The following is a 20,896-nucleotide window of genomic DNA, read 5'->3' as shown; positions in this document are numbered from 1 at the left end:
ACCACCCATCAGCCCAGCTTTTTGCTGCTCATTGTGGTGATACAGTCTTATGGACTTTTTTGCCTAGGCTGGCTCCAAATATTGATCCTCAAGATTACAGCCTTCTGTGTAACTGGGATTACAGGCATGAACCACTAGCATCCAGCTTTATGATGTAACAATAACAATAACAACAACAATAATAATAATTTAAATATATTGAGCATGCAGAGTACCTGAATAATTGTACACTTGGGGCCAGAAATTATAGCTCATGATTATCCTGTTAAGTAGTCTATTTTAGAACCTGTACTCTTTCAATCCTATCAGAAGAGCAAGGTTAATTAGTATAGCTGACTTTTTGTTATGCAAAAGCCATATAATCATTTTCAGAAACTTGTGTGAGTTAAGTAATTATATTTTACAAAATGCATGACTATATCTTCAAATAGGTAAATTGAATTATATAAATTGGAATATGTTCTCATTAACTTATTTTATATTTTATTTTGTTATGAATTATGCTTCGGGCTGGGAAGGTGGCTCAGTGGTAGAGCGCTTGCCTTACATGCATGAGGCCCTGGGTTCCATTCCTCAGCACCACATAAGCAAAAAGAAAAAAGCTGGAAGTGGTGTTGTGGCTCAAGTGGTAGAGCTCTACCTTGAGCTGAAGAGCTGAGGGACAGTGCCCAGGCCCAGAGTTCAGGCTCCATGACTGGACCCCCCCCCCAAAAAAAAGTTGAGGCTTATAAATTATGTTTCAATAAATGGCACCTCTTACTATTTTAATTAGATCTTTCTACATTTCTAATTTTTAATTGGAACCTTTCTACATTTCTCTGTTTCTACACACACACACACACACACACACACACACACACACACACATACACACACACACGCAAGCACTTATATGCCCTTTCTTAAACTCTCTGGAAGATTATTTCTTAATGCATTTATAGACTACATATAAGTTCTAATTGACCTGTCAGTTATTGTCTGCAGTGTGTGCTTTCAAATTGTTAAAAAAAAAAAAAAGCAGTAAGATTGTGTTTTATTCTTAGATGGGTGAGACTGAAACAAAACATAAAGCAGTCAATAAGTCCAACCTCTTTGATAGCAGGGAAAGGAGGAAACAGAAGCATGGGATTGTCAAGATAAGCAGGCCGTCTGTGTTGAGAGGATGGTCCACACTCAAGAATGCAGTCTTCTGTCAGTCCATGCATCACACACCAACCATAGTGAGAAAGTAAATTCCATTAATGATTGTTGGCTTTGCAATCCTTAATGTGGTTGATAAATGGGAGGAGGTTATTCAGATCCTACTAATTAGGACAGAGTCAGTCAGATCCTATCCATCTTAGGAAAGATGATGGTCAGTCCATAGCCAGGCCAGGTCTTCAGCCTCTTATCCACCTCGTCCTCATCTCTCATTGGCTTTGCTGCTACTCTCTTGAGAAGTTGGCTCCATTTTCCAACCTCCCAACAATTAGCCTCCATTTGTCACTCTTTTCTAAAGGTCAAGATCTTCATTCATTCATGTCAATGTAACAAGATGCCATACACTGAGTGGTCTGAAGAGATTTCATTTCTCACAGTTATGAAAGTTGTAAGTCCAAAGCCCCAAAAGATGACATATTTAATAAGGGAGCCACTTCCAGGCTCAGAGATGGCATCTTCCCGATATGTTCTTACATGGGGGATAGGACAATGAGTTTCTGAGAGTTCTATTATAACTGATTAATCCCATTCGTGAGGTTCACCTTTGTGGATATAACCACATGCACAGCCCCACTTCCCAATACAAGCATGCTGGAGATTAGAACTTTAACACAGGAATTTTAGGAAAACACGGATATTCAGGCCACAGCTGTCCACCAAAGACCTCTTTTAGGTAAAAACTATGGTTATTTCTCAGCCTATTTCTTACAGGGGTCTGGACAATGACAGCCACTCCCTCTTGCTGAAATGCTTCTCTTCAAATGCCCCTTGTGGTTCTCTCTTCTTACTCTATGCAACATTATCAGTTCTGTCCTCTTCTCTTCTGGACAGATGACAGGATTAGCCATGGGCTGCTTAGTCCCTCCCATCCCCAACCACCCAGCTGCGTTCCAGCTTTCCCTCCAAATTCATCCATGACAGCCATTCAAGGAAGAGCAAAAACAACTTGACAAGCCAGGATGCTCATTCTTTCCCCTACAGACGTTATACCCTTCTAACTATGGGTATAAAGTATAAATACTGTTCTCTCTCATAAGTGGTACTTATTTTCAGTTCCATTTAATATTGTTGCTCAAGCAGACCATTTGGTCATTTAGATGTGTCTCCCTTTACCCTGTCACCTCTGCTTCCTCCACTCCTACTATGGAGCCACTCACAGGCAGATTTTTACTGAATTTGTTTGTAGGCAAACAGGACTGTGCATATGCCATCCTGTCTTACACAGATTGATTTTTTAAATTGTTTCTTCATGGCACTTATTCTATGGTATATTTTCATGTCTAAAAGTCTCTATCATCTTGCTGGAACATAAACAGGGAAGTATCATTTCTGTCTTTGCTGTATTTCCACTGTTTATAACAGGTACTCAGTTCGTATTTGTTACACCATCCTTGGAACAGGCTAAAGACGTCCTTGTAGGACTCCTGATGTTTCTTAAGGGGGGATAACTCAAAAAAACAATAAATGAAAGCTGGTGTTGGTAGCTTATATCCAAATCCCTAGCTTTTCAGGAAGCTGAGATCTGGAGGATTGCAATTTGAGACCAGCCTAGGCAAAAAAGTTACTAGACTCCACTTTGCAAAATAGCCAACAAAAATAGGGTAAGAGGCATGGCTCAAGTGGTAGAGTGCCAGCCAAGCAAACAAGCTGAACAGTGTAAGGTCCTGAGTGCAGGTGGTCCTAGTACCACCACCACAAATAAATGAACAAATAAAAGAATAACAAAATAGTTAGTTGCATAAACTAGTTTATTGTAACACTAACTGAATAGTTAGCATTTTCCATAGTTTAGGAAGTGAGATGTATTTTTAAATTTGGGAACTGTTATTGCATTTATCTACTTCTATGAATATATTAAAATATACAGTATCTAGGCATCTTTCTACATTCCTCCACATTTTGTATAAGGTCCATTGTCTAACATAGAGCTATTTGATACTGTCTGGGTGAATGGATTTCTCTACTCATCAAAGAATTAAAAGGCAGAAACGTGTTTAAGGTAAGCAAAATAAGTTTTGGAAGTGAAAGGAGATCCATGAAAGAAAGTAGTAAGACTTTCCATCAGAAGAGGGGTCAAAGAGGAGCCCAATAGAGTCCTCTTGGAAGGTGGGTTTTATAGCACTGGCTATAAAATACACCGCACTGGACCTTTAAGATGTAAATAATGTTAATTGAGATGTTGCCCTTGCCAAGAAGGGACTCCATTCTTTTATTTTTCTATTTGCTTTAATTTAATTATTGTATTACCATGTATATTTTGTAATTATGTTAGTGTGTTTCTAGTACTATTACAAAATACCCTGATGGTATATATTATGCAAAGAAATGGTGCTTTTTTAACAAGTCCAAGTTCAGGTAACTTCATTGAACCAGCCTCTTGTGAGGGGCCCTTTGGCCAATTCACAGTATGGCTGATAACAGAAGTACATGTAATAGAAGGACATCACATGGAAAGACGGAAAAACAAAGAATGAAGAGGGAATAGCCTTGTATGTGTTTAATTATCCATTGGAGAGAACTACCCAGTTGTCTAAGGTCTACTTCATCTGTTCAAAGAATGATGTAGCCATTACCTAACTACCTCTCCCTAGGCATGTTTGTAATCAGCTATACTGGGGACCATGTCTCTAACACAAAAACCACATCCAGACCAAGGCACCATAAAAGCAATGAGGGAGCTGGGAGCTAGTGGCTCAAACCTGTAATCCTTGTAATTAAGGAGGCTGAGATCTGAGGAACATAGTTCGAAGCCAGGCAGGATAGGAAAGCCCATGAGACTCTTAGCTCCACTTAATCACCAAAAAGCCAGAAGTAGAGCTGTGGCTGAAGTTGTAGAGCAAGATCCTTGAGCAAAAAAAAAGCTAAGGGTCAGAACCCAGGCTCTGAGGTCAAGCCCCAGGATGACACAAGGAAAAAAAAATCAATCAGGGCTCAGCCTGATTATTCCAGGGGAATTTCTAATCTGTACAGCCCAGATCTGACAATTGTCTGATGGCAACTCCATGAAATTTGCCATCTTCTCAAGAGGTTTCCCAGGACAATGTGAAAGAATCTGAACAGCAATTATCCTGAAATCTACCATTTATTCTCTAAAAGCACTCAGGTGAGAAAGGTATGCAAATCTGGAATCTGCTGAGAAGAAGTTGAGAATAAACTTAGCAGTGGCACCCAGGTTCTCTTCTTGTTTCTGGGTTTGGTTTTGTGAGCAGACAGGCACTGGTGAACTGAGCACCTGGGTTTCCATCCCGGTTTCCATTTCAAACCACAGGTCCTCAAGATCCATGCATGAAGAGAATATCAAGGTTTCTCACAAATAGAAATGTCCCATATGGAACACATTTTAGCAAAGGTTTTAATATGACAGGAGAAAGTAAAAAGTAAGAAGAGGCAGAGACATCTCCTGCTCTACATGTAGGAAATGAGAGTTAAAGACTCAAAATGGCAGCTTTTATTTGTAGCCTCCCCAACCCCATTCCCTGCCAGTTGGGGGAATCACATGGTTAGGTTGGCTAGCAACCCTGTACACTTAGTGAAAGATTGACCCCATCCTATTGCCCCAGGCCATACAGACTGCCAGGAAAAATCCCAGGTATATGTGAAGTTGTTTGAAGTGCAGGCAGGGCAATCCACCTAAACACAGCTGTAAATATCCCATTGTGGGCCCCACTGAAAGGCCCCCACCTTCCTTGACCTAGTGGCTTTCCTCCTTGCTTGGACCGCCTATAAAAACCCAGCTCATGTCCCAACTCTCCAGGTTGTCCCAACAACCTCCAAACCCGTGCGAAGGTCTGTTCCCCTCACTGTTCCTCAGTAACAGTCCTGGCCTGTTGATGACGAGTCCACCCTATTCCTTTTCTGTTCTCCATTTTCCTAACACTTAGGAAATGGTTCTCAGTGGCCAAGATGGGTGCTGCTTATTATTATAACCTATAGAGATGTTTCTGGGCCTACCTGAAACACAGGGACAATAGGCAAGCCTTTAGGTTGGCTGTTTCCAGGTGTGCCTCCTATCTTTCTATCTGTGTCCATTCATGAAGACTTTGTAGGTTTTCGTATTTCAAAGGAGAGGGTAGATGAAGATGACTCCTTATGAACATGACAGATCCTTATTCCGTGTGTGTGTGTGTGTGTGTGTGTGTCTGTGTGTGTGTGTGTGTGTGTGTGTGTGTGTCTCTGTGCGTCTGTGTATCTGTGTATGGGTGCATGTGTGTGCCAGTATTAGGACTTGAACCCAGGGCCCGGGCATTGTCTCTTAGCAATGTCACTCAAGGTTAGTGCTCTATCACCTGAGCCACAGCACCACTTTCAACTCTGTTTTAACTAGATTATTTTTTCCCCAGTCCTAGGGCTTGAACACCGGTCCTGGGTGCTGTCCCTAAGCTCCTTTTGCTCAAGGCTAGCATTCTACCACTTAAGCCATAGTGCCTCTTGCAGATTTTTCTGAGGTTAATTGGAGATAAGAGTCTCACGGACTTGCCTGCCTGGGCTAGTTTCTAAGTAACTATCATGACAGGCATGAGCCAATTATTTGAATGTCTTAATCTTGTGTCTTAACATCTAAAGAAGCAGTAGAAGGGAGCATTGGCTTATGTTGTCCAATTCACTTCATGATTCTAGTTTTGCAATCTGGCCTTTTGGATATTTGTGTCCTCATCTATTTATCCCCCCCTGGTTAGAATACAATTACCATCTTTTTGGTGCCTGCTGGATTTGGACTGTATTATATGTATGTATGTATGCATGCATGTATGTATGTATGTATGTATGTATGTATTTGACAAATTACTCATCAGAATATTATGTGTGGAATAAATATATATTGAGTATCTGTGGTCATTGCTGGGTCAGAAATAGAACAATGTGTAGCTAGGTGCTAGTGGCTTACATAAGTAATCTTAGTTACTCAAAAGGCTGAGATATGAGGATCAAAGTTTGGAGCCAGCCTAGGTAGGACATTCTTATCTCCAATTAACTACACAAAAGCCAGAAGTCGAGGTGTGTGCTGGTTCTGCCCAGAGCCAGAAGATTCTGGTGTAATGTATGAAATGCCCATGCAGTTTTACGTCAGAACATTATTTATTAAATAATTAATATTCCAATTACCACTGTGAAGTGAGAAATGAGATTAACTGACAGAGATAGTTAAGCTCAGATGACACTTTATTCATTTAAATTGGCCCATGAAAAACTTAAGGGAGGTATAAGAAAACAGACCAAAAGGCACATTCCAACCAGTAGGAGACAAAAAAGTCAGCAAGCACATAAGCAGTTTTGGTAAGAGATCCAGGAATTTCCTTATTAAGGTAAGTACATACAGGGGTTCTGACTTTTGACAGGAATTAATACATTAGGTCAAACACTCATAATCCTGTCTCTTAATCCTGTCTCTTTCAGATGTAGGATAAAAAAATATTAGCCAGCCAGTGGTTTTTCCGCTACTATCATTCATATTTCAAGCACACAGTCCAATCTCCTGCAGCCAGTCACAGAGCTCTAAGATTCCCACAGTGTGGCTCAAATGGTAGAGTATCAGCCTTGAGCAAAAAAGCCATGCAAGAGCTTAAGCCCTTGAGTTCATGTCCCACTACCACTTCCCCCAAAAGAAAAACAGCTTGAGACTTGTGTCACTCACTGATAACAGAGTTAAGTGAAGGAATAGCTCTGTAAGTCCCTAGGGTCAAAGTCCAGCATTGCCAAGGCCAGGCAAGTCCATTGCTAGCCGGCATTGGAGGCAGCAGTGAGTTATTACTTCAGCTTGAGTTTTTATAGGAGTGGGGATTTTCTAAGCAATTCAAGAGGGAGTTGGTGCCTGCTGGAGAAACAGATCAATGAGAATCACTTCTTTTCCTAGAACTGGTCCAAGTCACAGATATGTGAGAAAGAAGGAGTGATGTGGCAGCAAGTTGTTTTTGATGACAAAATCAGATAGAAAGTAAAGCACCTCATGTGGACTGTAAAAGGCAATTGACACATCGTTTTGCTGGGCCCTCTAAATTAAAAGTTCCCCAACTTTGGTCTGCGCCCTGTGATCTGAGCTATTCTCTGCAACAATCACTGTACAATAACCATGGACTCCAAGAAAGAGAAATTTGGTTGATAAATAGCTTATAGGGAAAAGACAAACTGCCCCTCAAACAGGCAATGCAGTCTAATCATTTTACTGAAAACTCAGAAGATGTCAAGCAACTTGTTCCTGCTCTATTTCAAAGGTAAAACGATAACAGTTCTCTAGAATTCCTCCAAGAACAAAGACGGAACTAATGGCCAACCAGCCACATCTGGTGGCCTTGGACTGTTTTAACTATGCATACATACCTTTCTCATCTCTTGATCCTAATTCTCCCTAGTTAATCTGAAGCTGATGTTGGTATTCCTAAAGATGGCTGAAGATGTACTGAAGTGCTGTCTTTCCATGGCTGCCATGTAATAAATCTCCTTTTGCTGTCCTCTACCATTCTTTTTATCTGGCATATGGGGACATGTGTTTGGACCTAACTTGGAATTTCCTGGGCTTCAGGCTTGGGCTCTAAAAATCCAGTTTTATCTTCACAAAAATTTAAAAATGTATCATTTATATATTGTAACCTTTAAAAATATTCTTAGCAGCAAGAACCTAATGTATATCCTACAAAATTAAGAAAAGTAAGGGAAAGGGGATGGGTAAGAATGTTGAAAGGAGTAACATTAACTGAAAAACATTTATAAGCTGTTTTGTTAAATGGCAACTCCTTAAAGTACAATTACTTAAAGATAATAATAAAAAGAATATATATAAATTCTTTTTATTATTATCTTTAAGTAATTGTATCTATCTATCTATCTATCTATCTATCTATCTATCTATCTATCTATCTATCTATCTATACTTAGAGGCAACCATATGGAGCACTCCTATAGTGTTAGCATTTCAGGAGACTGAGGCAGGTAGATTCTGAGTTCTAGGACAGCCTGGACTACATAGGAAGCCCTTGTCTTATTTAAAGAAGTAATATTTATTTGTAGAGTTTATAATTACAGAGCTATAATATGTGACCCCATTTGATCAGTATGATGCTGATTGTAATATAGCTGCTAAACCTGAGCAAAAAAGAACATGGTGCTAGAGAAATCACTTGTCACCATTACCGTCTAAAAATCAGGTGCCTTGCTTCAATCCAACAAAGAATTGAAGGACACAAGAAGACAGGTGAAGTAGGTATAGAGGTAAAGTTTATCTGAAAGTAAGACTCCAAGATACACTGAGAAAAGGCCTTTTAGCTATTGATGAGTTTGTATCAATCCCAAACCTAGATTCCCAATTGGGAGGGCTGCATTAGGCTATATGAGGTCCTATCACCTGCTTCCTGGGGAGAAGGAGAGGAGTGAGTAGGAGAGGAGAAGAGGAGGGAGGAGAAAGGAGGAAAGATATAGATTTCTCTGTGTAAGAGATTGAGAAATCGGGTCCAGAAATTGTTAACCCCACAGCAGGCTTGTGGGGATCTGCTTTCATAGCCCTGTATATGAGTCTCCGCTGCTCTGGCACCTGGTTGAATTACCACCCACCTCACCCCCAAGAAGAGGAGTTCCCTGCACAGGAATGCTCTGGAGTCATCAAGGTCTTTGCTTTCTCAAAGCTGTTATCTCAAGTTCCCAGAGGAGGGGCTACAGACTCCACCAGGCTGTCTCTTATTTTCCAAGGTCTTTCAGAAGAGGGGGAGGTGCAAGCCCCACTAGCCTAGACATCCAATTTCTCCAGGGTCTCCAGGAAGAGGACATAGAATAACCTCCCCTAGGACACATCTCTCTCTATCTGCCTTCCCAGTTCTAACTCTCCCTCTGGTGTCTTTTAACAACATAAGCAAGAAATAATCAAAGCAAGGAGCCAAGCATGTATAAATCTTCCACAAGGGGGCCAAGAACACAGTGAAGGAGGATGGACTCTAGAAAAATGATGCTGAGGAAACCTCTCCATGTTGAAGGGGCAGTTGGATTCTTATCCAACATCATACACACACACACACACACACACACACACACACACACACACACACACACACAAATCAGTCAATTAATTCCAAATGGATGAAAGACATAGATATAAGACTGAATCTGTAGAACTCCTAGAAAAAAAATAAGGGGAAAGTTCTCTTCCATGGTTCTAGACAAGAACTTCTTGAACATTCCTTAGCATGTTGATGTGCTTTGGCATATCACACACACACACACACACACACACACACACACACACACACCTCCTTCCACATCATTTCTAGCTCCTTTTCTGTCTAGTTTTTAAGTTCCAGTCCAGTGGCCTTCTCACTGTCTTGCTGATAGTATTAACCAAAATCTAATCTCTGGATAAGAATGTGCAGATATTGAATGAAACCCTCCTGCACTGTTGCCAGAATTTCACACAGCTAATCAACCTCAGTCATTGTAGCCAGCATGAGAAAAATTCAGGCAAGATAAGAACATTGTGAATGCAATAGAAAAGTTCACTGGGGAAGAAATAAGCCACAGGAAGACAGCATTTTAGTTCTACTTCAGCCATCTTCTGCTATTTTCAGGGGTACAGATAGTGCCTTTTTGTTAAATAGGGAGAACCAGAGGCAGTTGAGAAGATAATGCAAAGTTAAGAGCCCCATATCCCAGGCAAGTTCAGAGATAGAGTCAGGCTGCCTGAAGAGTCCATTGTTTCAGGATTAGTCAGGTGAGGCCTTGTTATAAGAAGTGTCCTTGATGCCTGGCAGATGATCCAGTCCTTCCTGGATTCTAAAATGTCTGCCAGAGAAACCAGCTCATGAGGTAGCCACCTTCCAAGAGGTGGGGAATATTTACTGAATTATATTTACGTATGCCTGGGTATGTAAACTAAAGTTGCATTGTTTGTCCATCCATCTGAGGCTCCTAGAAAGCCTATCATTAATCTTTAGCTGCGTGACATTACTCATCTTGTGACATTTTACAATATTGGTGGCCAGGTGGGCTAGTTACCTATAAGTTGGAAAGCTTTCTTCTCTGAGATCCTGTCATCTTATTCTCCATGTAGGCTTTCTTTGTATTTTCTGTCATCCATGATTATCTGCTACCTGTCGGTAAGAGCCAAAAATGATTGTTACACTCATTGTGTGAAGAGCCTGGTGTTACTCAAAAGCAGGGAATTACCATTCAGCAATCATCCTCCTTAGAGGAGAATTATACAGACTAGATAATTCCATAGGAATAGAAAGCAGATGGCTGATTACTAGCAACTGGGGAGAGTACAAAGAAACTGTTCAGTGGACACTTGCACTTGATCCTAGGCAAAAGGATGAAAAGCCATGGGAACTTTTACTTTGGAATGATGAAGCCTGTTTGAAATGGCACAGGGCAGCATGGCACCATGATAGTACTAAATGCTGCATCTTTCAAATGTTTACGTTCATGTTGTAAGAATTTCACTCCAGTAGATTCTGTGTCATCTAAATGGGAACACTGTCACTTGCTTTTTCTGTCTATCTTGCTCTCACCTTTCTAGCTGCATGAATTATGGTCTCTTTATTTAGGTCTCAGCCTAGGCGTTATGTTTAATAATGGATTTCTCTAGCTGCTAAAAAAAAAAGTAGCATCTCTCTTCATTCTTTCTTGGGCTCATTTCTAGCTTCATAACTCAATGTTTATATGTGTGCCTCCCTATGTGTTTATAGATGACTTATTGTGGATTTTTATCTTGGTGTGTGTGTGTGTGTGTGTGTGTGTGCACATCATTAATGGGCTTGAACTCAGGCCCTCACACCATCCCTTAGCTGGAGCTCTACCACTTGAGCCACACTAATACTTGGAGTTTTTTGGAATACCTGAAGACGAATGATGTATAAACAACAGGGGTTTGTTTCTCACAGTTTTAGATGTGATTGGGGAGGATGCAGCCCTGGTATCTCACGGCAGAGACAGAAAGAACAAATCCACTCCTTCCAGCCCATTCATAAGCACATTAACCCCCTTAATTTAGATGTTTCTGCCCTCATGATTTAATCTCTTCCTCAAGAAACTACTGCTAAATACCACCCAGTTGGCCATTAGGATTCAACCCACAGCATCTGCAGAGAAAGCATCTTTTAGAGATTCAGGCCAAGCATGAGCTTGGAGCTGGCTGGAGGCAAATCAAGGAAAGGGATCATGTTGTCTCTGGTGCTTCTGTTGTATGGAGGCTTGAATATGTTCAAAGGTCAAAGGAAAGGGAAGGAACAATGAGAGGTACAGTGGAGATTGGTGGAAGAAAATTCCAGAGAAAACAAAAGTAACATGACCTTAGGTAGCTTTGGCTGTGCTCTTACTGAGAATGCTATGGATATGGCTCCTCCAGCCCAGGTGACTCTTGGACAACAGTTCTCCTGGTTGGGCTGAGAGAAAGGAAGAAATCTAGAACTCTGGCTCAGGTTCAACAGGTGGTACTGGAGCAGAAGGTTGGGGGACAAGAAGAAACCTAACAGCTCATTTTAAGACAAATTTCTCAGTGGCATTTTCCCAGACTCACTTTATTTCAAGGTTTCATACATTTCTGATATCATATATGATGTTATAATGAAAAGTTTCAAACATATATCTTCAGACCCCACAGTAAACAACATATTGAAATAGTTGCCTTATTGATCCCTGTGTTATTTTTATTCTTGAAATACTGTAAAGCAAAATCAAACATTTCCATCATGTTGCTCCTAATATATTTCATTCTACATTAAAAAAAATGTTTCTCAGCCAGGCACTGGTGGCTCATGCCTGTAATCCTAGCTATACAGGAGACGAAGATCTGAGGACTGACATTTAAAGGCAGCCCAGGCAGAAAAATAAATGAGATTCTTATCACCAATCAATCTGCAAAACAAACACACAGAACTAGAGCTGTGATTTGAACAGTAGAGGTCCAGCCTTGAGTGGAAAAAGCCAAGGAAGAGTGCAAGGCCCTGGAGTTCAAGCCCCAGTACTGGCACACATACACACACACACACACACACACACACACACACACACACACACACACATACACACACACAACTACTATGCATCACTAAAAAGAAACCAGTTATCCATCTATTAAAAGACATGGAGGAAACTTAAATGCATTTTACTAAGTGAAAGAAGACAATCTGAAAAAGCTTCTTGCTGTACAATTACACTATATGATATTCTGGGAAAGGAATACTCTAGATAGGTAGTAAAAGGTCAAAGTTTTCCAAAACCTTGAGAATGGAAAGATAAGTGGACAGCATGAAGGAGTTAGGGGTCAGTGAAACTAGATTCTATAATGCAGATACATTTGTTCAAACTTATAGAACGTCCATCCCCAAGAGTAAACCCTATTATAAAGTATGGTGAAGGAAGTGTTGTACATCGAAGGGAGTAGAGTAGATATGGACACTGTCCTTTCTGCTCAATTTTTCTGTAAACTTCAAAGGTGCTATTAAAAAATTATAACACAAGCTGGGTGCTGGTGGCTCATGCCTATAGTTTTAGCTATTCAGGATGCTGAGCTATAAGAATCATAGTTTGAAGACAGCCAGCCCCATGAAACTCTTCCCTTCAGTTAACTAGCATATAGCCAGAAGTAGAGTGTGGCTCAAGTGGTAGAGCACCAGCATAGAGTGAAAAAGCCAAGGAAGAAATAGAGTCCCTGTGTTCAAGTCCCAGTGTTGGTACAAAAATTAATCTAATTAAAAAACAATAAGAGGGCTGGGAATGTGGCTCAGTGGTATAGCGCTTGCCTTGCATGCATGAGGCCCTGGGTTCAATTCCTCAGCACCACATAAACAAAAAGAAAAAAAAAGCCGGAAGTGGCTCTGTGGCTCAAGTGGTAGAATGCTAGCCTTGAGCTGAAGAGCTGAGGGACAGCGCCCGGACCCAGAGTTCAGACCCCACGACTGGACCCAAAAAAACAAAAAACAAAAACAAAAAAAGAATAGGAACAAATTATCTATATCTTGCTTATTTGTAATGAAATTTAATATAAGAAGCTTATTTTGAGTGTAAATTCTAGTTGATATTAAACTCACCTACTCTGTGTGTGTGTGTGTGTGTGTGTGTGTGTGTGTGTGTGTGTGTGTGTGTGTGTGTGTGTGTATCTGCTGGTACCAGGACTTGAACTTTGGGCCTTACATTCTCCCTTGGATTTTTGCTGAAGGCTGGCACTCTATCACTTGAGCCACAACTCCATTACTGGCTTTGCCAGCTAATTAGAGATAAAAATCTCATGGATTTCCTGACTCTGAACTGGGATCCTCATTCTCCTGAGTAGCTAGGATTACAGGCATGAGCCACAGGCACCCAAAAGCTTTTACTTTTATTTTTTGTAGGTGGATCTAATTTACTGACTTGATGCAAACTTTTACACACACATGACAAGTATCATCTTCACACAGTCAATATGATCCTGTTACACTAATTGCGATTACTCATGCCTGCTTAAGGCCTGCACTTGGACATGCTTGCGAAGGTGTCATTTGGTATAAAGCATGCTTTCCTCCTGGTCCTGTTGGTCATTTGTATGCTCTGGAAAGAGCAGGAGGAAAGACTGAAGGGCTTATGTATATACTTAAATTCCCTTCAAGGGATGATTCTGAAAAACTGGGCCAACATATGTGATTAAATTACGGTGAGGTTGTTGGGTGCCAGTGGCTCACACCTATAATTCTGGCTACTCAGGAAGCTGAGATCTGAGGATTAAAGTTCGAAGACAGCCAGGCAAAAATGTCCATGAAGTTCTTATCTCCAATTAACCAACAAAAAGCCAGAAGGGGAACTTAAGTGAAAGAGTGCCATCCTTGAGTAAAAAAGATAAGGGACAGTGCCCAGGCTCTGAGTTCAAGCTTCAGTACCAGCACAAAACAAACAAATAAATAAATAAAAGTATGGTAGGGCAAAAGAGTTCCTCTTAGCTGTTTTCATGTGCACCATTGTTGGTGCTTATAATATTGTGGATCTAAGGGACTCTCCTATCCTATCCCTTCCTCCTCCGTTTTATTATCCCTTCACATTATAGTCTGAGAGCTTTGAGAACATGACCAATTCACTACATAAGTCTTGGTACATTCTTTAAGTCTAGGATAAGGGGTTAAAAATACTGAAAAAGTGTTAAGAAATAAAAGCCAGGTGCCAGTGGCTCACACAGAAAATCCTAGCTACTCAGGAAGCTGAAATATGAGGCTCTCACTTCAAAGCCAGACCAGACAAATGAATGGACAGACTTTTCAATTAACCAGTAAAAAGGCAGAAGTGTGGATCAAGTGGTAGAGTCCAGTCCTAACTGGAAACCAACCAACCAACCAACCAACAGTGAGAGCACTAGGCCTTGAGTTCAAGCTCTAGTACTAGAAAAAAAAAAAAAGACTTGTTTGTGCTAGGACTTGAAATTGTTCAGTTGGCCCTCTACTAATTCAGCCATGTCTATGGCCTTGCTTTTTGCTGGTTACTTTGAAGACTTTCCGGCCTGGGCTGGCTTGAACCTCAGTCTTCTACATCTCAGCCTCTTGATTAGCAAGGGTTACAGATATGATCTACCAGTACCTGGCTAAGAATGATTCTTCATTTTATCAAAATCTATATTCAATTATTAAAAGTCAGATCCAAATACATCTACAGAAGTATGTATAGTTACTGTTCATTTTAAATCTTGCCCATGTTTGCTAGCGAAGATTATCTATTTAAATTAATGAGTCTTTGCCTTCCTGAATTAGCAGTTCCTAAATTAGCAGTTTCTTCCTCTAAGGTCACATCCAAAGCTCTTGGTCACTCTAAATAGCTAAACTAATACTTAGGAAATGTTGAGACTAAGGAAAACCAAGATTTCTCTTTTAGCCAGGCAGTGATGGCTCACTCCTGTAATCCAAGAGACTCAGGAGGTTAAAATCTGAGGATTGAGATTTGAAGCCAGTTTGTCACGAAAGTCTGTGAGACTCTTATCTCAAACACCAAAAAGCTGGAAGCAGAACTGTGTCTCAAGTAGTAGAGCACCAGCCTTGAGCAAAAAATACCTAAGAAACAACACCCAGACTCTGAGTTCAAGTCCCAGTCTTCATTCTCTCTCTCTCTCTCTCTCTCTCTCTCTCTCTCTCTCTCTCTCTCTCTCTCTCTCTCTCTCTCTCTCTCTCTCTCTCTCTCTCTCTCTCTCTCTCTACTTTTATTTCTGTAAGAGCCTATATCCTTTATCCTGCAAGTGAGTGTAAAATCAAGTTCTGTAAAGTGTCCACCTGTATCTGGTGATTCAGCCTCAGATCAACTTTATGGCAGCAAAATCTGTCTGTAGACAGAAGCCTGAAACCACTTTTCAGAACAGACACTGCGGGGGACCCATGAACAGAACCTCAAAGAGAACACTATTGCTACTTTCATCATGACATTTGTCCTTGGGCAAGACAATCCTTTGTGAGGCTGTCATCTCTGAGTAGAGGAAGTAATAAATAATGGTTGTCTTGTTGGTTGTTAAGAAGAAGGTTGAGAGAATGGGTGTAAATAGCTGCTGTTCTGGTACATTGAGGAGATAATGATTCTTCATATAGTGTCTATTATAAAAGTCCTGTCTGACTGGCTGGCCTATTAATAAGTCATTTTGTAGACATGATGATGATGATGATGATGATGATGATGATGATGATGTGTGTGTGTGTGTGTGTGTGTGTGTGTGTGTGTGTGTGTGTGTGTGAGATTGTTTATGTATGCCCAAATTGGACTTGAACTCAGGGCCTTGTACTCTCTTGCTTGGCCTTTTTCCTCAAGATAGACACAGTACCACATGAGCCATACCTCCACTTCTGGCTTTTCGTTCATTAATTGGAGATAAGAGTCTTTTTTTTGTTGTTGTTTTGGTCGGCTGTGGGGCTTGAACTCTGGGCCTCGGCACTGTCCCTCAGCTCTTCAGCTCAAGGCTAGCACTCTACCACTTGAGCTACAGCGCCACTTCCGGTTTTCTGGTGGTTTTATTGGAGATAGGAATCTCATGGTCTCTCTTGTCCAGGCTGGCTTTGAACCTCGATCCTCAGATCTCAGCCTCCTGAGTAGCTAGGATTACAGGCGTGAGCCACCAGTGCCCAGCGAGATAAGAGTCTTATAGACTTTTCTTCCCAAGCTGACTTTGAACCTTGATTGAAAGATCTCATCTTCCTGAGTAGGTAGAATTACAGGTATAAGCTACCAGTGCCCAGCAATGTTGTTTTCTTTATGTTGGGTTTCTTTAATCCTGATGACATTTCTTTGGCCTACCCAGATTATAATCACATTGATGTAAGATGATAGCTACTTAGAAACCCATTTCTAATTAAAATGTATTTTGAAATTCACTGGATTTGGCCACAATGTTAAGCCACTGGTTATATGACATCTTGCAAATACAGCAAAGGGTAGATGGTGTAGGACTTAGAATACCATGAATTGATTTTCCAGGAAATACATTAGAACTCAATTGCCGTGAGCCAGTCTTTATTTCAAACTTTATTTTTAGACATTTCATCTTTCGCATAAAAATGGATCATAGAATGTGCAGCCACAATGCTATTCTGGGAAGAAATATCAGTGCAATTTGTGAGACACTTTTTTATTGATTCAAAGATGGAAGTCACAGTCTTTGAAATGACTTCTTAGGTCAAAATCCTGGCTTTTAAACTAGAATGTGTGTGTGTGTGTATGTGTGTGTGTGTATGCATGCATGGGTATATGGGTGTGTGTGTGGGGGGGAGCTGGGGACTGAGCACTCACGACCTCACACTCTGGCTTTGCTTTTTTTTTTTTTGGTCGGTCATGGGACTTGAACTCGGCCTGGGTGCTATCCTTGAGCTCTTCAGCTCAAAGGGAGTGCTTTACCACTTGAACCACAGTGCCATTTCCAGTTGGTGGTTCATTGGAGATAAGAGTCTCACATACTTTCTGCCTGGGCTGGCTTTGAATTGCAATCCTCAGATCTCAACCTCATGAGTAGCTGGGATTATAGGCATGAGCCATCAGTTCCTGGCAAAGGCTTTTTATTTTTTTTCTTTACTCAAAGCTAGTGCTCTGCCACTTGAACCATGCTTCCACTTCCAGCTTTTTACTAGTTATTTGGAGATAAGAAACTCTTGGATTTGTCTGTCCAGGCTGTCTGGAATGCTCAACAATCAGTCTCCTGGGTAGGTAGAATTACAACTGTGAGCTACTAGTGCTGGGCTCTGTGTTCAGTTCCTTAGTTTGAATCTCACCAGCATTTTGAGCTAAAGCCAAGTACTAAGTGTGTTTGAATACCAGCTTTCATGTTGACCCATGTTTTCCTTGGTCTTCTACTGTTAAATATTATACCTTTCTTGTCTGAGAAAGGAATAACGTCATCATCATCCTAATGAGCCTAGTTAATGGCAATTACAATTGATTGTTTTTTTCTGCTTTCTTTTCAGGAATTGTATTTTGTGTATTAATAATGTCCTTTTAACTACCTGTATTATTCAAAGTTTTCAGGCAAGGTATTTTCTTGTAGGCTCATTCTCACTCATTTTCTTGCACAGATATTTCTGACCAAATGTGAAATTATTTTGCTGATTGCTTTGAGCAGTTATATTAAATATTTAGGAAGTATATGTGCCAAAATTGATTCATAATTTGATATTATCAAAGAAATGTTACCTTTTTCCCCCTGCTATAATTTTCTTTAGTTGCTTTTTGTTTTGCATTACCATACTGTGTTTCATACTTCCTATGCAGGTGCTTTATTCCTTTTTTTAAAATTATCTTTATTTGTGAGATAGAATATCACTTGCTACCTAGTTACATGCTTAGACCATGATCCACCTATTTTAGGCTTCCTCGTAGCTTAGATGGTTGTCATGTGCTAGCACTTCCAGAATCTTCGTTTCACTAACTTTTCTGCCCAGGATAACCTAGCACTATGATCCTCCCGATTTCAGCCTCCCATGTAGCTGAGATTACAGGCTCATGCCACCACAGCCAGCTACGAGTTGACAAGGCATCTTGTATTCTTTTCTATCCTGACTGGCCTTGAATTGTGACCTTCCAGATCCCAGCCTCCTTTCCAAAGTAATCTAAAAGTGCAAATCATTGGCACTCAGCTTCCACTTGCTTCTTATTTGCATTATTTTTAAATGCAAATACATGCTTTGATCATGTACCTTTGACAGGTCTAGGAGAACAGATTCTTTTTCTCTACCCGTTAAAGAATAAAAGGTAGCCAGGCACTGGTGTTTCATGCTTGTAATCCTAGGTACTCAGGAGGCTGAGCCCTGGATTTCTCTACAGCTACCTGTTTCATCTAGCAGACACCAAGGAGTATTTGTGCAACAATATTCATAACACTAAGACAAATATTTATATTTCCATGAGAGCAATGAAGAATTTAAGGAATAGACTCCATTAAACTGCAGAATATACTCCAGCTTCTTCATGTAGTGGGTGAGAGAGTACATGTTTTGGTTATAGATCAAAGGGTACATTCTAAGGGGCAAGTAACAGAGTATCAGGAAGCACTAAGATAAGCACACACAGGCTCTCATCCTGTCTTAGTACAATATCATTGTAAATTGTCAAACACAAAATCATGTGTCTTTACAAACAGGCAAGGTAAGGAAAACACACAAATCAGCAATTTTTCACTGGTACTAACCTTTCTACATATCTCTCTCTCTCTCTCTCTCTCTCTCTCTCTCTCTCTCTCTCTCTCTCTCTCACACACACACACACACACACACACACACACCACCACCACCACCACCACCACCACCACCACCACCACCACCATGCACTCATATTCTTCATATTCCCCACACCCAGTCTTAGCTCCCATGGGTCTCTAATGTCAGAAGAAAAAAGAAAAACAAAAATTTGAGGGTGGGCTGGAGAAGAGCTCAAGATACTCCGCCTCATGGATTGGTCTTGTAGGGTAAAGCGAGCTCTAGTTAGGCTGTCCCACAGTAGGAAAATGGGAAGCAAGATTTCCAGGGGACTTCTCAGCTCAATCACTTCCACAGGGAGAAAACCAACTGAACTACAGAGAATATGATTCCAAATGTGCATGTTATAAATCTCTACATTATGCTGGAAGGTTTAAATGAAAAAGAAAGTGAATGACTGATACATTGTCATATGCATCAAGCAAACATATGACATATATTTTATTAACATAAAATTAATGGGTGAACATAGGATATGTTACAACCAATTCAAAAGAAAAATGACAAATACATAGGAAACAAGAAATCAAGAGATGCATTTAAAGATAGATACAAAAGAGCGTTATTGTAAAGGCAATAGTCAATCACCAGGTGCAAGCAGTTTATATTTATTAAGTACATTATATTTATATTCACTAAGTACATTATATTGACTCTATATTTACTATATTTACTTTGTAAGTACATTATATTACATATATACAGCATATATTACATTATATATTTATATATAATATATACTATATAATATATTATATAATTATAAAATGTAATATATATTACATTATATTTATTATATTACAATATATACAGTATATGTTGTATATTCCATTATACATGTAGTATAAATGACATTATAAATGCATAATATTTACGTTATATTATGTATTAACTATATTATATTTGTATTTATTAAATACATTAAGTACACTTACAGTATCAGTAGTTTTCTACAATTTACTAAGTTGTAAAACAGCTCAAAGACACTGAGTGACAGTGTCTCATGCCTACAATCCTAGTTTCTCAGGAATCTGAGCTCCATGGATTATGATTCAAAGCCAGCCTGGGGCAGGAAAGTCCATGAGACTCATTTCCAATTAAGCAGCAAAAAATCAGATGTAGAGCCATGACTGGCCCAAGTGGTAAATCACTGGCCTTGAGTGAAAAAGCTAAGGGACAGCCCCCAGACCCTGAGTTTAGCCCCAGTACCAACACAGAGACACATAGTACATACATATATATATATGCATATGTATATATAAATATATATGACATAACATTATAATATATAATGTATGCATATACTTATATGCATATATACATATGTGCAAGCATGCACATATATGCATGCATATATACACGTGCATATGTGTATGTTAAATATACATATATATGTATACATGTATGTGTGTTTATGTGCAGATATGTGTATATATGTAAATTTATAATTTATATATATATATGCAGTAAGGAATTCTGAGAGCCATTTAAAAATAGATGCAAAAGAACTATCATAAAGGCAATAGTCTATCTCTATCATACACAAGCAATTTACATTTATAGTTAAGTATCTCTGCAATATCCCTAGTTTTATACAATTTACCAACTTGTAAAATAGCTCAATGACTAAGGAAGTCAGAGATAAATCAGATGGATGAGTTGGACAGAATATCTAATGAGGTTTTTTTGCCCATTACAGTCTTTCACAGTTATTCCTGATAATCATAAAAGCTAAATTGCATAATACAAAACACAAATAATAGGAATGTGTGTGTATGTGTGCACATGCTACCTTTTCTTATTTTAACTTGAAGATTATGATTACTTCTAAGATACCTGGAAGTCCTCTAAGAGTCTTGAGAATAAAGAATAAAGTAAGATTGCTGAGAGAGTTAGCTGTGTATGTCTGTCGGCATGGGCCTTGCGGTTCCCAGATTAAATGTTGATGCTGAGTATGTCTGTGAGGGAATTTATAAGTGACATTAGCATCTGAATTAGTGGACTCAGCCAGATGGTCCTCATCCATTCCATTGAAGGCC

The sequence above is a fragment of the Dipodomys merriami genome, unplaced genomic scaffold (genome assembly GCF_024711535.1).
Source record: "Dipodomys merriami isolate MVZ:Mamm:240054 unplaced genomic scaffold, mDipMer1.0.p SCAF_22, whole genome shotgun sequence".
In the NCBI taxonomy this organism is placed as follows: Eukaryota; Metazoa; Chordata; class Mammalia; order Rodentia; family Heteromyidae; genus Dipodomys; species Dipodomys merriami.
This window is presented reverse-complemented; position numbering follows the sequence as displayed.